We start from the raw sequence: 16,450 nt of genomic DNA, 5'->3' as shown, positions 1-16,450 counted from the left end.
AGCAGGAAGTGGTTCATGATCCAATGGCACCCTACAACACCGAAACAGTTGGGATGTTAGGCCAGAAGCCTGGGCAGCTTGAATGTGGGGGTTGAATGCCATGCCATAGTTGGCTGATACAACCCGGAACTAGCCTGTCATCAGACTTGCCTTGCACTTGGATCTAACCCGGATGTAGCACATGGTGCTCTACTCTGCACACATTGCTCTACTCTGCACACGACGCCAGGCTTTATGTGGCACAACAGTCTGCTCTCCCTCTAAACCTTTACCATACATGGACTGTTCTATCTCTGAGTCACTCCCCCTCTCTATACCCTTATAAAAATCACTAAGCCCCTCCCTAGGGCACAACTTCTCTGGCCCACTCCTCCTCTCTCTTTCTCTTGGACCAGAGAACCTCGCCTGGGAGCGCTCCCAATAAAGGCTCTACATTTCTATTTTCTTGCGTGATTGGCCCATTCCTTATAAAGATCTTACATGTATCTTGAAATATAAGTGCTTTTGGGGTGACAGGTGGCGTGGTGGTTGAGGGTACTGGACTCCCTCGTGCTGACCACAGTTCAAGTCCCAGACCTGGAGGCTTGCTTTCTCATGCTCTCTCACTCTCTCATTCTGTCCCTTTCTGATCAAATTAAAGTACATAAAGCTAAATAATTCTTTTTTAAAAAAAGAAATACAAGTGCTTTTTAAGATTTTTAAAATTCTTCAAATATAGCACACTTAGCACACACTGTGTGAGCATTATGCTAAGTACTTATACATGCTTTCATTTTTATATATAACCTTGTAATGTAGGTACTATTAACCCCTTTTTACAAATGAGAAAACTAAGAATCAGACCAATAAAATGACTCAAGTTTTCTATGCTAGAACTCAATATTAGGAGAAACGATTTGAATTCAGATCTCAAAAGAGAAGCATCTTGGAGTAAAGTAATAATCTATTAATTTATCCATCTATCTATGGATGCATGCTAGGAAACGTGCACTCCTCACAGAAAGACAATACCACCCGTGGACAATACATTATGCGACAACCCCTTCTCCTTCATCTCTCCTTCCTTTTGAGATTTTTGAGCTTGCACGCACACGCACACACAAACACACGGTGTGTTTCTCAAGCCTCTGGGTTTGGGACTCAAACCATGAGATCAGCCATGTGGATCCAATTGCTTTAACCACCAGGCCTTAGAGCCACCCAAAATATACTCATTTTTATTTATTTATTTTAACTTTTTTTTTTGAGCGGTTTTTGCCATAGGGCACGTGTGCTCGCCAGACGGACACAGAGAGACAGAGACAGAAAGCGAGAAATCAACCCCCGGGGGAGTGGCCATGCCGCAATCCCCTCTCCTCCATTCTCCTCTCAGGATCCTGGGTACGCATGCACATGCGTCCTGTGTGAGTTTTAAGCCACCTGGTCCGGGACACGAACCACGGTCGACTATGTGCGAGTCCAGCGACATAGCCATTATGCTAACTGCTGGTCCCAAAGTATACTCATTTTTAAATGTTTTTTGTTTGTTTGTTTGTTTTTGGTTTTGTTTTGTTTTTTGGTTTTAGTTTGCCAGAGAGTACATACCCAGAGAGGGAGAAAGGGAGTGGGAGGGAAAGTGAAAAAGCACCTCCCATGGGAGATGGTAACACCACAATCTCTTTTCCTCCATTTGTCCTGCCTTCCAAGATACTGGGCATTCTCACACATATGCCCAGTGTGTTTCTCAAGCTTCCGAGGCCAGGACTTGAATGATACAGTCAATCATGTGGGATCCAGCTACCCTAACCACCAGGCCACTGGCTGGCACACTAAATTTACTCTTTTTTTTTTTCTTTGGAGAGGTTTTCGCTATAGGGAGCATGCGCTCGCCAGAAAGACAAAGACAGAGACAGAAAGTGAGAAATCACCCCCCGGGGGAGATGGCCACGCCACAATCCCTTCTCTTCCATTCTCCTCTCGGGATCTTGGGCACGCACACAGGCACACATGCCCGGTGTGAGTTTTAAGCCACCAGGTCTGGTACTTGAACTGCAGTCACCTACATGGGAATCCAGCAACATAGCCATTATTCTAACTGCTGGTCCCTAAATTTACTCATTTTAAACTAAACTAAAAGAGTAAGCCAAGCTATCATGGTACCACATTAATGGATGCTGAAGCAATAGGGGAAGGTCCTGAGTTTGCATCCCAAGATCTTCTTATACATGCTAGGCATGGATACATGCATGTGACCCTGGCTGCTGAAGCTGGTGGTGAAGCTGGTGATGGGAAGATCATGTTGTGAAGATCCCATTGGTAGGACCACACAGTAATGCATTGGTGACATGATAGTCTGTAAGCTGACCCACATGGGTAGATGGCTGGTTCAAATCTGGAAACTTACCTGAGTATGTCATACATGCACATGCCCATGATTTGGGTTGGTAGAAGCTGGGAGTAGATTATGCATCAGGCCCTGTTGGGGCTCCTAATCTCTGTCTACCTTGTTCAAGGAAAAAATAAATAAACTTTAAAAAAAAAAAAAAAACTGCCTGGGGAATTTCTTGTTCTAAAAGTTTGGAGGTCAGCCCTATAGCACAGTGATTAGGGAGCTGGAAGGTTTGAATAAAAACTATGTTGGAGGTACTTCTCTATTTCCGTCTCTCATGGAAGAAGTAACTTAAATTTTAAGTAAGTATTCGTTTTGTTTTGTTTTGCTGTTTTTACACATCTCCAACAGATTTATTTTTTAAAGGAACGGTTTTGAGAGAAAAAAAAAAAAAACATGGGCAGAGAAGTATGGAATAGAAAATAAATACAAATGTAAGCTGTTTTGGGAACCAGCAGTTAGCGTAATGGCTATGTCTCTGGACTCCCACGTAGTCGACCGCGGTTCGTGTCCCGGACCCTTGTTTGCCAATAAATGAATAAACTTAAGTAATTACAGTGAATAACATGTCCTTGTCTTTTAAAATAAAATAATTACACTTATTATTATTTACACATCTCCAACAGATTTATTTTTTAAAGGAAGAGTTTGGAGAGAAAAAAAAAAGAAGAACATGGACAGAGAAGTATGGAATAGAAAATAAATACAAATGTAAGCTGTTTTGCTAATTGTTTTATAACCACAACAAACTAGTACAGAGAATGCCCTGTGCAAAACAGTAAATTTTCAAAGATTGAGGTGTTCCCTTAGCAAAGCTGAAGATTTCAGTCTCTAGTATTTGGAATTTAGGCTGCAGTTCTTGTTTTTGGATGGATCACTGGGTGTGTGGCATAGTCCATGCTTTTAACCAGATTTGAACAGGAGAATGGTCACTTAGCCCAGATAGAAGTAGATGAAGTGTTTGGTTTCATGTGTCACGTAACTACTGAAGTTTGTGCCAGATGGGGTTGTACTTCTTGTCAAACTCCTTCTTGATATGGGCCACAATGTCCTTTTCTATATTATATTTCTCCAACACCTGAGTTGTGCACTCCACTGAGTCCTGTTGCATCTCTTCTGACATGTCTGCATTTTTGATCATGGCCTTTCCATCGCACATGGTTACCATGTTAACAGGGGCTGGCTGACAGCAATGGTCTCCTGGGGAAGGTACTTGCATAGCTCAGACCCAGCGGGAACTCCGGTCGCTACCAGCGCATCTCACAAATATTTGTTTTAAATTCAGAGGTTTCCTTTTTTAAACTCAAAAGTAGAAAAGACAACCCATAAAATGGGAGAAAATATTTGCAGATTATACAACTCATAAGGGACTCATATCTAGAATTAATTCTTAGTACTTAAATAAGTAACCTAATTTTAATAAGCAAAGGGCCCAGCCTTGGTAATGCAGGTAGTACTATACTGATCTGCAGTGCAGAAAGCCACATTGCACAGCATAGGTTTGGATCACAGGTGACTGCACACCTAAGACCCTGAGTGGCTAGAACGCTAAGGAAAGGTGTTCACAGCATGATAAATCTCTATCAGGGATGCCTGAATTTCTCTTTTTCTCTCCTGCTTCCCCTTTTCTTTCACTCACATAAGCTCACTCTATTGTATGAAAACATTTTTTTTAAAAGGGGGGCAAAAGATCTAAATAGACCATTCCTCAAAGAAGATAGATACGTAAGTGGCTAATATGCACATGAAAAATACTTAACATCATTAGCCAGCAAGGAAATACAAATCAAAACCACAGTCAAGGCTGGCCCTATAGTCTAGTGGTTAAGGGAGCCAGATCCTGCAAAGTTAACCATGGTGCAAATCCTGGCCCCATGAGTTTGTGTCCATGCATCCCCAAAATTCTAAAATGAAGGAAGAGTAGAGAAAAAGGGAATGTGGCATGACCACATATCCTCAGGCAATTAAAAAAAGATTATATAGGGCCAGCAGGTGGCATGGTGGTTAAGGTGCTGGGTATCACATTCAGCTGAGTCTGCAGTTTATGTCCCACTTGTGGCAGCTTGAAAATCATGCTGGACATATGTGCATGCATGTCCAGAATCCTTAGAAGAGAAGGGATTGTGGTGTAACCATATTCTCCCTGGGGTGATTCCTCTTGTTCCCTCTCTCTCTGCCTCTGTCTCCAGTGAGCACATGTGCCCTGTAGCAAAAACCTAAAAATTTTTTAAAAAGAGAGAAATATGACTTCATACATACTAGAATAGCTATAATCAAAAAGATTACAAGTGGGGGCCAAAAGGTGGCATAATGATTAAGGCTCTGGACTCACATAGCTGACTGTGGTTTAAGTCCTAGACCTAACAGCTTGAAACTCATGCCAGCCAAGTCTGCATACATACCCAAAATCCAGGAGGAGAATGGAGGAGAAGGGATTGAAGCATGGCCATCACTCTGGGGAGTGATTTCTTTCTTTCTTTCTCTCTTTTTTTCTGTCTGTCTGTCTGTTTGTCTGTCTTTCTTTTTTGAGAGGTTTTCGCTAGGGCATATGGGCTTGCCAGAAAGACAGAGACAGAAAGCGAGAAATCACCGCCCAGGGGGGATAGCCACGCCACAATCCCTTCTCCTCCATTCTCCTCTCGGGATCTTGGGCATGCATGCACACACGCCCAGCAAAAGTTTAAGCCACCAGGTCCAGGACTCTAACTGTGGTCGACTACATGGGAGTCCAGCAACATAGCCATTACGCCATCTGCTGGTCCCAAGGGGGAGTGATTTCTTAACTTTCCCTTTCACTACCTCTTCAGTGAACACATTAGTTTGGCAGTTCCTCAGAAGTTTAAGCAGTTACCATATATCCCAGAAAAGTAGGTTTATATCCAAGAGAAAACATGTCCATACAAAAACTTGTACACAAATGTTCACAGCAGTATTACTCATAATAGCCAAAAAGTGGAAATAATGTCCAAATGTCCATCAACTGATGAATGAATAAACAAAATGTGTTAGGTCCACACAATGGAATATTATTCAACTGCTTAGTGGGGTCTGAGCTTCTAGAGCTTTTTGAATCCCAGCGAAACCACTACTTTTTTTTTTTTTTTTTTTTTTTGAGAGAGATTTTCACTGTAGGGCGCGTGCGCTCGCCAGACAGACAGAGAGAGACATAGAGACAGAAAGCGAGAAATCACCCCCCAGGGGAGATGGTCACACGGCAATCCCTTCTCCTCCATTCTGCTCTCGGGATCTTTGGCGGGCACGCACACACACACGCCCGGCGTGAGTTTTAAGCCACCGGGTCCGGGACGTGAACCACGGTCGACTACGTGGGAGTCCAGCGACATAGCCATTACGCTAACTGCTGGTTCTCGAAACCACTACTTCTGAAAAATATGCTCAGCAAATCAGTGAGATGCACTGAAAACTGCAATGCCTCTAACTGGCATTAGTCAACAGAAAGGGCCTAATTCTCCAAAAATGCCCACCCAACTGCACATTGAACAGCTAGTGCTTCAAAAACTGCACCAATTGGGGTATGGAGTATTGCTTCATCTACCATGTTCACCTGATGTCTGACTACCACATTTGCAAGCATCTCGACAACTTTCTGCATGGAAAACACTTGCACAGCCAGCAGGATGCAGAAGATGCCTTCTAAGAGTTCAACGAAACCGTAAGAATAGATTTTTACACTACAGGACTAAGCAAACATTTCTCCTCAACAAAAATGTGTTGATTGTAATGATTCCTATTTTGATTAATAAAGATGTGTTTGAGCCTAGTTACTATTTAAAACTCATGGTCTAAAACTGCAATTGCTCGTGCACCAAACTAATAAAAAGGAATGAATATAAAGACGAGATTTCCTAGCGATGGGGAAAGGATAGGAAAGGAGAAATGACTGCTGATAGATTTGGGGGTTTCTTTGCAGGGATATTAGTTCCATAATTTTGAATATGCTAAAAGCCACTGAATTGTAGTCTTTAAGTAAATAAATTGTCTATGCTGTTAAAATCAAAACCAGGGCCAGCCAGTGGCATGGTTGTTAAAGAGGCTGGGTCCCACACGGCCCAACTATCTGGTTCATGTCCTGGACCCAGAAGCTTGAGAAACGTGCTAGGTGCATGTGCATGCATGCTCAAAATCCCGAGAAGAGAAGGGATTGCAGCATGGCCACCTACTCTGAGGGGTTCTTTCTCACTTTCTCTGTCTCTTTGTCTCAGGTGAGCACATGTGCCTTATAACAAATTTAAAAAAAAAAAAAAACGAGCAAATCCCACATATCCACTTCCTTTTTCTTTTTGTTTTCTTTCTTTTTCTTTTTTTTTTTAATTGCCACTGGGCATTTGTGCTTACCGGAGAGAGAGAAAGCTCATGTGGGATGCTGCCTTTCTTGCACAGCACTAACCTCTGCACCACAGTGCCAGCCCCTAGTTTATTTTTTAAATGGCAACCAAATTATTAGAACACATACTTACCATGTTGTTTAAAATTTACTTGAGAAACAAAGCCATTTTGTTGATCTAGGAATGTCATAGAGAAATTACTGAGACACTCAGGGCTCTGAGAACCAGAAAAGCTTAGAATTACCATAAGGCATGAATCTTTTTCACCCCCTGCTTTTGCTTGATTTCTTATCTCTATCTGAACTCATTCTTACTCTTTCTGAGTCAAAGGAAGAAATACCTCTTCTTTTCAAAATTAATTTTTCAAGGCCAACAGATGGCTTGGTGGTTAGGGCTGTTAGACTCCCACATGGCTGACTATGGTTCGAGTCCCATGGTCCCTCCCTCTCTCTCTCTCTCTTTCTCTGATCAAGTTAAAATAATAATAAAATGATAATAAATAAAGTTAAATAAAATAATTTTTTTAAAAAACTAATTTTTCTACCATGCTTTTGTAATAGGTTGCTCTTGTGTCCTCTGGGACAACCTGCCTCACTGTGATTTTGGCTTGTACTGCCTCCTTCCATGTATCATAAACCTGCTGAGCAAGGAACAGTAGCAGCATGAAGGTAATGGTGGTCAGTTCTCCCTGAGATTGGCAGTGGTGTTGGTGGATTGTTCAACAGATTGCTGTCTTTCAGGCCTACTGGTTAAGGGAATTAGATCCCACATGGCCAACTGCATGGTTCAGATCCCACTTCCATGGCTTAAAAAACATGCTGGGCAGTGCCAGCAGGTGGCATGCTCGTTAATGTACTGGACTCTCATATGGTGGACTGTGGTTCAAGTCCTGGACCTGGTGTCTTGCTTTCTCATGTTCTCTCTCTCTTTGGTGCATGTATGTGTCCTATAGCAAATTAAAAATAATAATTAATAAAATTAGTTATTAAAAACCCACACACTGGGTGCATATGTGGATGCCCACCCCAATTTGAAAAGGATGGAGATATTGAGGAGAAAGGATTCTGTCAATTCTTTGTCTCTCTGATGAGCACACATGCCTTCTAGCACCTGAAAAAGAAAAAGAGTTGGTGTCTTTCTCCAGTTGAAAACACATCACCTCTATCTGTTGCCCACTCTCTCTGGTCCTGGCCTTGAAAGATTCACAGCTGTCTCCTGCCCCTTCAAATAAATATAACTCCATGTTTGCTGTTTTAATTGTCATAGATGCTAGGGATAGGACTGAGTGTGAGTTCCAAGTCATAGTAAAGAAGGAAAAAATACAGGATGAAAAAGAATCAGTTCTCACATAGCTGTGAGATTCTGTCACTCCCGGACACACATCCAATTGAATTACTTGCTTAGAGCATCTTAGAATTGAACCCAAATTAGGACACCCATTTTTGTAGAACTTGTGCTAGCTTTGTTTTTCACTGTTAAGCTCCTCCAGTAAGAGATAAACAACAGCTTATCCAAGCAGCCCAATAAACATTGTGGGTTTTATCTTTGTACAGATTAGAGCAAGGACATTCAAGCTTAATAGCCTCAATAGCAATCTCTGACTTTAGTTTCTATCCAAGAGCCTTAAACAGGAAAGAGAGAGAAGAAATTAATAAAAGAGCTAGTATGTTATATGTAAAAAAAATTAATGTGTTTCTTATTTATGACAAGAATTTTCCAGTTACTCTCTGGAGAACCTCATCAACATTACTGAGCTGTTGAGAAGCAACCTGTAAAGCTGAGTGACTTCTAGCCATAGATTGCTTTAAAGTCATAGTTAGAAGCCTGAGGCAGGAAGTAAGGTGCATTTGGTTTTATTTTTTATTAATTATTTAATTTTAATTATTATTATTATTTAATTTGACCAAAGAGAGAGAGGGAAAGTGAGAAAGCGAGCTGCCAGGTCCAGGACTTGAGCGGCGGTTGACCACGTGGAAGTTCAGTGCCTTAATCACCATGCTATCTGCTGCCCCCTAAGATGTATTGGTTAATTTAAAAACTCAGGCTAGACCATGGCCTGATGGCCAAGGGAACAGGATCCAACTGCACAGTTCAGGTCCTTACCTAGGCAGCTTAAAAAACATGCTTAGTGTGTGTGTGTGTGTGTGTGTGTGTGTGTGTGTGTCTGTGCGTGCGCTCACGTGCACACGTTCTCACATGTGTATGCCTAAAATCTTGACAAAATGGAGAAGGGATTGTAACATGACCATGCCTCATGGGAAGGGAGTGCTTTCTCTTTCTGTGTGTGTGTGTGTCCCACTGGTGAGCACATGCACCCTATTACAAAAAAACAAATCGTAGGAGTTACTACTTGGGAAAATATAAATACAGTTTATGCTATTAAAAGGATCTAGTCTAGGATGAGGTAGGAAGTATTTACTGAAAGGTTATCTTACAAGGAGAATGTTTTTGTTATTTACCCAGTTAGACTCAGTTTTTCTTGTTTGTTTTTTGGTTTGGGGGTTTTGGGGTTTTTTTGAGAGGTTTGTGCTATAAGGCACGTACGCTTGCCAGAGAGACAGAAAGCGAAAAATCACCTCCCGGGGGAAGGGCCACACAGCAATCCCTTTTCCTACATTCTCCTCTCGGGATCTTGGGCATGCATGCACACACGCCCAGTGTGAGTTTAAGCCGCCAGTCCGGGACTCTAACCATTGTCGACTACATGGGAGTCCAGCAACATAGCCATTACGCCAACTGCTGGTCCCCAGACTCAGAGTTTATTGAGAAGGGAACCATTCATATTAGAAAAAGAATTCCCCAGTATATTGCTAAGCACAAAGTAAACATTCAACACATACTGAACTGATTTTCTATTGTACCTTATTCTTCCATCCTCCTCACATTTTTGCCTTTTTTTCTTTGTATTTCCATTTCTCCATGCCTCCTATTGCACTCTGGTACTTGTGATTCCTCAGATCCATCTCACCTGTGCTCTTAGCCTTTGTATAAGCGAGAGCCCCTTTCCCTTCTGTTCCTCAGAGGAAGCAGAATGCTGCTCATCCTTGAAGACTTAATTTCAAAAATTACTTCTGCCCAGTGAGCTCTCTGCTCTGCTTATAACTCCTTTAGGCTTCAGCTTAGAGGCTGCTTTCTCAGAGAGGCTTTCCCTGACACTTCAGAGTTATTACAAATTATGTCATCTTATTTTTTCATAGCATTATTTCTATTATAGCACTTATCACAATTTCTAGTGCTATATATGTTTTATAGACACATGCACGCACACATAGTTATAATGTTTACTTAACATCCACCTCCCCTAGTAAGCTCTTTGAGAACAGAGGAGGTGGACCTTTTTTTGGTTCAGTATTTTGTATGTAGATTGGGGCTGAACATTCAATACTCAATATATGCCAAATGAATGACTCACCACCTTTGAGAAACATTCTCTAACTTTTAGCACTTAACTTTATTATGACATTTGTTACAGCGATGCTTCATCTCACTAGGTCATTAGCTACACATGATTGCAGTTCATATACTTCAAAACATGCTCATTCATGCTTTCTTTTCTCATACTTTACCCCGGAGATTAAACTCTGCTTTAGGGTCATATGCCTTTTTGTTTGTTTGTTTGTCTTGGAGAGATTTTTGCTATAGGGTGTGCGAGCTTGCCAGAGAGACAGAGACAGAAAGCAAGAAATCACTCCTCAGGGGAGATGACCATGCTGCAATCCCTTTCCCTCCTTCCTCCCCGTAGGACTCTGGGCATGCACGCACATGTTCCCAACGTGAATTTCAAGCTGCCGGGTCCAGGACTCAAACTACAGTTGACTACTTGGGAGTCCAGCAATGTAACCACTACACCAACTGCTATTTCCATAGGGACACATAACTTTGTGTGTGTGTGTGTGTGTGTTTAAAGAGAGATGACACATTACTTGTGCTTTTTTTTTTTTAAGAGAGATTTTTGTTAAAGGGTGCATGTGTTCACTGGAGAGACAAACAGAGACAGAAAGCGGGAAATCACCCTCCCCCCAGGGGAGATGGCCACATCGCAAAACCTCCTCCTCCATTCTCCTCTAAGGATCTTGGACACGCACGCACATGCACCCAGCGTGAGTTTTTGCCATAGGGCGGGCGCCACCACGCCCCCCCAGTGTGAGTTTTAAGTCCCTGGGTCTGGGACTCCAAAGGTGGTAGACTATATGGGAGTCTGGCAATGTAATCATTACATCATCTGCCTATCCAACACATTACTTGGGCTTTGAAATGGCTCTGCTTCTGGCTTCTTTGGTGGGCTTCAGCCCCTTCTTTATTTTAAGTACTTAGCTTTTTTAAAAATTATTTTATCTAACTTTATTTATTTATTCATTTAATCTGACCAAAGAGGAACAGAGAGAGAGGAAGAGAGAGGGAAAGTGAGAAAGCAAGCTGCCAGGTCTGGGATTTGAACCACAGTCAGCCATGTGGGAGTCCAGCATTCCTAACTACCATGCCACCTGCTGGCCTTGTACTTAGCTTTTAAGTAAATATCAATTTAACAGTCCTATTGTTCACTCCCTTAGCCTCCCTCCCCCAATTCTACTTCCCTCTTCCTAAAAAATGAAACACTGGGGCCAGCAGGTGACTCACACATGGCTGACTACACTTTGAGTCCCAGACCCAGTGGCTTTTGAAACACAATGGGCACATGTGTATGTGTGCCCAAAATCCTGAAAGGAAAATGGAGGAGATTAGAGGAGAAGGGATTGTAGTATGGCCATCCCCCTAGGGGGTGATTTCTCACTTTCCCTCTCACTGTCTCTATCTCTTTGTCTCTCTCTCTCCAGTGAGCGCACGTACCCTAAGGCAAAAACCTCTTTAAAAAAAAATGAGTGGGACCAGCAGATATCATAATAGGTACTTCACTGGACACCCATGTAGTCAACCACAGACCCAGCAGCTGCTTTATAGAAAGTTGGCATTTAGGGGCCAGCAGATGGCATAATGGCTATGCCACGGGGCTCCCATGTAGTCAGCTACGGTTTGAGTCCCGGACCTGGTGACTTAAACTCACACGTGTGCGTGTGTGCCCAAGATCCCAAGAGGAAAGTGGAGGATAGGGGATTGCAGTGTGGCCATTCCTCCTTTGGGGGGGTGATTTCTTGCTTTCTGTCTCTGTCTTTCCCTGTCTTTCTGGCGAGCACATGCACCCTATGCCAAAAACCTCTCCAAAAAAAAAAAAGTTGGCATTCAGTAACTAGTAAATTAGCTACTTACACCCAAAAGAGCACTGGACTTAAGGTCAAAAGATATGACATAAATTCTAGCCATCCCATTATGTAATATTGTATTGGAAGAGCTAACCAGTGCAGTGGATTGTTTACATTGAAATGATCATATATGAATATATGTTGGAAACATAAGAGGATCAACCAAAAACTGTTAAACAGTGAGAGAGGGGCTAGACAGCAGTACGGTGGTTAAGTGTGATGCTTTGTCAGGCTGACCTACATGGGAAGATTTTAGGTTTGTGCCCAGACACCTCCCTGAGTTTGCTGGACACATGTATGTCCATGATCCAGGACTGGCTAAAGCTGGTGGAGATTACAGTGTTAGGACCCTGTTGGAGGTGCCGCGTGTGTCTCTATCTCTCTCTGACTCTTTTGCTCAAGGAAGAAATAACTTTTGAAAATGAAACAATAAGACAGTGTAATAGGACAACAGGTTATAAAATTAGTATTCAATAGGAAACCAGCAGGTGGCATGGTGGTTAAAGCACTGGACACTCCCACATGGCTGACCACGGTTTGGATTTTGGACCTGATGGCTTGCTTTCGCACCTTTTCTCTCTCTCTGTCTCTCTCTGGTCAAATTAAAATAAGTGAATGAATAAATAAAAAAAATTTAAAAGCTTTTAAAAATTAGTATTCAAACAGCAATAACTTTCTTATATCAAAATAGTAACTACTTTAAATATAATGGAAGAAAATGTCACACAATAACAAAATAAGATGTAGGCATGAACTCGTTCATACACATCACAGAGAAGTAAAAGACCTTAAATTACAATACATTGACTGCAATGTAATGGCGCCCCCTGGAGTTGAGCTACAGTATCTGTCTTAGGAACTTTTCAGGAGTTGTTAGAATACTATAAAATTCAATGAAGAAACAAAATTAAATAATTAAATGTGAACACCTCATTCTTGGGTGAGACTTGGCTGATTGCAGTGTTTTCAAGCCAACCTACGGATCCAAACCTGCAATCAGTCATGTGGCCTCCAGCACTGCTGTTCAGTTTGCTACGGTGCCATCAGCCTTGGCCAAGTGAAAATGTTAACTTGTAGATAAGTTTGTATAATGTCCCATTTTTAAAAGAATTATTTAATTTTATTAACTGTAATTATTTATATTTTATTTTTTGAAGTTGGCCAGAGAGAGAAGGAAAGTGAGAAAGCAAGCTGCCAGGTCTGGAACTTGAACCACAGTCAGCCATTGGGGAGTCCAGACACCTCAACCACCACAACACCTGCCAGCCCCTATATCTCATTTTTTTTTTTTTTTGAGAGATTTTCACTATAGGGCGTGTGCACTTGCCAGACAGACAGAGAGAGACATAGAGACAGAAAGCGAGAAATCACCCCCCAGGGGGGATGGTCACACCGCAATCCCTTCTCCTCCATTCTCCTCTCGGGATCTTGGGCACGCACGCACACGCGCCCGGCGTGAGTTTTAAGCCACCAGGTCCGGGACGCGAACCACGGTCGACTATGTGGGAATCCAGCGACATACCCATTATGCTAACTGCTGGTTCCCTATATCTCATTTCTTAAAAGGTAAAATATAGCAATGAACAGATGGTGTAATGGTTATGTTGCTGGACTCCCGTGTACATTTCGAGTCCCAGACCTGGTGGCTTAAAACTCTTGCTGGGGGCCAGCGGGTGGCATGGTGGTTAAGGGCGCTGGATTCCCACATGACTGATTGAGATTCGAGTCCTGGACCTGGTGACTTGCTTTCTCACTTTCCCTTTCTCTCGCTCTAGTCAGATTTTAAAAAATAATAATTGGGACGAGCAATTGGTATAATGGCTATGTTGCTGGACATCCGTGTAGTCAACTGTGGTTCTAGTCCCAGACCCTGTGGCTTAAACTCACACCGGGTGCTTGTGTGTGTGTGCCCAAGATCCCGAGAAGAGAATGGAGGAGAACGGATGGTGGCATGGCCATCCCCCTGGGGGTGATTTCTCACTTTCAGTCTCTCTGTCTTTCTCTGTCTTTCTGGCGAGCGCACACACTCTATAGCAAAAACATCTCCAAAAATAATAGTAATAACAATTATGATAACAAATGGAATTAAATAGATAAATCTTTTTAAAAATAGTTGTTCTTTTTTTCTTTTTAAATTATTTTATTTATTATTTTTTCACATGAGTTTTGCCAGAGGAAGAGAGACAGAGAGAGGGAGAGGTTCGAGAAAGCAAGCCACCAAGTTCGGGACTCAAACCGTGGTCAGCCATGTGGGAATTTCAACACCTTAACCACCATACCACCTTCTGGGCCCAAAAAAGGCCCCAGCAGTAAAGTTTATAATTAAAAAACAGAACAAAACAAACTCATGCCAGTAAGTGGGGCCAACAGATGGCATGGGGGTTAAGGCACTGGACTTGCACATGGCTATAGTGGTTCGAGTCCTAGAACTGGTGGTTTGCTTTCTCACTTTCCCTTTCTCTATCTCTCTGTGATCAAATTTTAAAAATAAATAAAATAATATTTTTTTTTTGGAGAGGTTTTTGCTATAGGGCACAGGCTCTTGCCAGAAAGACAGAGAGAGACAGAGAGACAGAAAGCGAGAAATCACCCCCCAGGGGGGATGGTCACACCGCAATCCCTTCTCTTCCACTCTTCTCTCAGGATCTTGGGAATGCATGCACATGTGCCTGGCATGAGTTTAAGCCACCGGGTCTGGGATCTGGGACGTGAACTGTGGTCGACCACATGGGAGTCCATCGACATAACCATCACGCCAACTACTGGTCCCTATAATGATTCTTTAAAACTAAAGAAAAAAAAAAAAAAAAGACTTCAGGCTAGGAGGGTGGGCATGTGGGCCCAAAATCCCAGGAGGAGAATGGAGGACAAAAGATTGCATCATGGCCATCCCCCCCACCCCCAGAGGGGGGTAATTTCTTGCTTTCTGTCTCTCGGGTGGGCATGTGGGCCCAAAATCCCAGGAGGAGAATGGAGGACAAAAGATTGCATCATGGCCATCCCCCCCACCCCCAGAGGGGGGTAATTTCTTGCTTTCTGTCTCTCTGGTGAGTGCACACACCCTATAGCAGAAATCTCTCTTAAAAATAAATAAAAAATTTAAATTTAAAAAAGATAAAATGTATATATTATATATATACACACACACATCTTTTCTTGTGGAGGAGGTGTTTTGTTTTTTATTAGTTTTGTGTTTTTGTTTTTGTCACCTCCTTAAATCTACTTCCTTGTGCCTAAAATTAGAGTACTATACACTTTACACTTACAAGGGGACATTTTAAAAGTATGTAGAAAATTTGGGGATGGCAATTGGCATGGTGGTTAAGGTCCTGGACTCCCATGTAGCAGACCACGGTTTGAGTCCTGGACCTGGCAACTTGCTTTCTTGCTTTCCCTTTCTCTCTCTCTGTCTCTCTCTGGTCAAATTTTAAAAATAATAATGATAGGAGCGGATCGCGGACTCCCGCGGGCCTACCAGAGCAGGGGCTGCTTGGCCCTACCCGCGGGGCGCGTGAGGAAGGGCGTTAGTATGCTCAGGTCCCCGCCCTCCGCGGACCCCGACGGGTTGGGCCTGGGACTGGGGCTGGTATGGCAGGGCGCCCCGCCACCTTGGCGGGGAGTACCCCCGTCTGGGGCTTCCCCCTGCTGGGGAGGGAGTCAAGGCTGAGAACAACGATTATATTAATTTGAAGGTGGTGGAACAGGATGGTTCTGTGGTGCAGTTTAAGATGAAGAAGCATGCACCACTTAGTAAACTAATGAAAGCCTATTGTGAACGACAGGGTTTGTCAATGAGGCAGATCAGATTCGGATTTCATGGAGAGCCGATCAAGGATGAAGATACAATTGATGTGTTCCCACAGGAGACAGGAGGTGTCTACTAAAAAGAGAACCTGCTACTTTACTCCAGAACTCTGTTCTTACAGACCAAGAACACATTCTCAATTAGAAAACCACAATTTGGTTTCCCCCGTTCTGACTACTACAGTATAGTTTTCTCTATTCATTCATTTCCCTTCTCCGTTCCTTTATTGTACATAAAGTAACTGGTGCATGTGCACAAGCATATTGCATTTTTTTAAACTAAATAGCCAATGGTATTTTTTGATTGACATCAAATGGAGATGGGATGGGGAAAAATACCGGTCCTGTGAAAATACCCCCTTTCTCCATTAGTGGCATGCTCATTCAGCTCTTATTTTTATATTCCAGTAAGTTATTTTGCTCTCACTGTTTTAACAAAAAGAAAAAGAAAAAAAAAAAACCTAACAATATAAAAATCCTTGCATACCTTGTTTGATGGGAGAATTTTAATGTTTTTCATTTATCATTGTAAAACCAAGGACAATTTTATAACTTTTTTTTAAAAATGTACTTGTTTACGTTCATTCGTTGTACATCATTACAGCATAGAAAATGAGATTTTCCATCCAGAGTACACTGTATATTGTCTCAATCAAGCATATCAACATACATGTTATTGTCAACAAATAATTTTC

The 16,450-nt window shown here is 42.4% G+C and overlaps 1 long non-coding RNA gene and 1 pseudogene across 1 annotated transcript in view; one reads left to right on the top strand and one right to left on the bottom strand.

Moving 5' to 3' along the window:
• Positions 1–3,271: 3,271 nt before the first annotated feature.
• On the bottom strand, positions 3,272–3,599 carry LOC106736155 (dynein light chain 1, cytoplasmic-like; annotated as a pseudogene).
• A 3,685-nt stretch (positions 3,600–7,284) lies between these two features.
• The window catches only part of LOC114009934 (uncharacterized), a 17,582-nt gene continuing 8,416 nt past the window's right edge, over positions 7,285–16,450 (top strand). The window contains exon 1 of the long non-coding RNA XR_003551332.1: positions 7,285–7,382. This is a non-coding gene — a long non-coding RNA (uncharacterized LOC114009934). The remainder of the gene's footprint in view (positions 7,383–16,450) is intronic.

Source organism: Tupaia chinensis, unplaced genomic scaffold, assembly GCF_000334495.1.
Source record: "Tupaia chinensis unplaced genomic scaffold, TupChi_1.0 Scaffold000671_1, whole genome shotgun sequence".
Lineage (NCBI taxonomy): Eukaryota > Metazoa > Chordata > Mammalia > Scandentia > Tupaiidae > Tupaia > Tupaia belangeri.
This window is presented reverse-complemented; position numbering and strand designations above follow the sequence as displayed.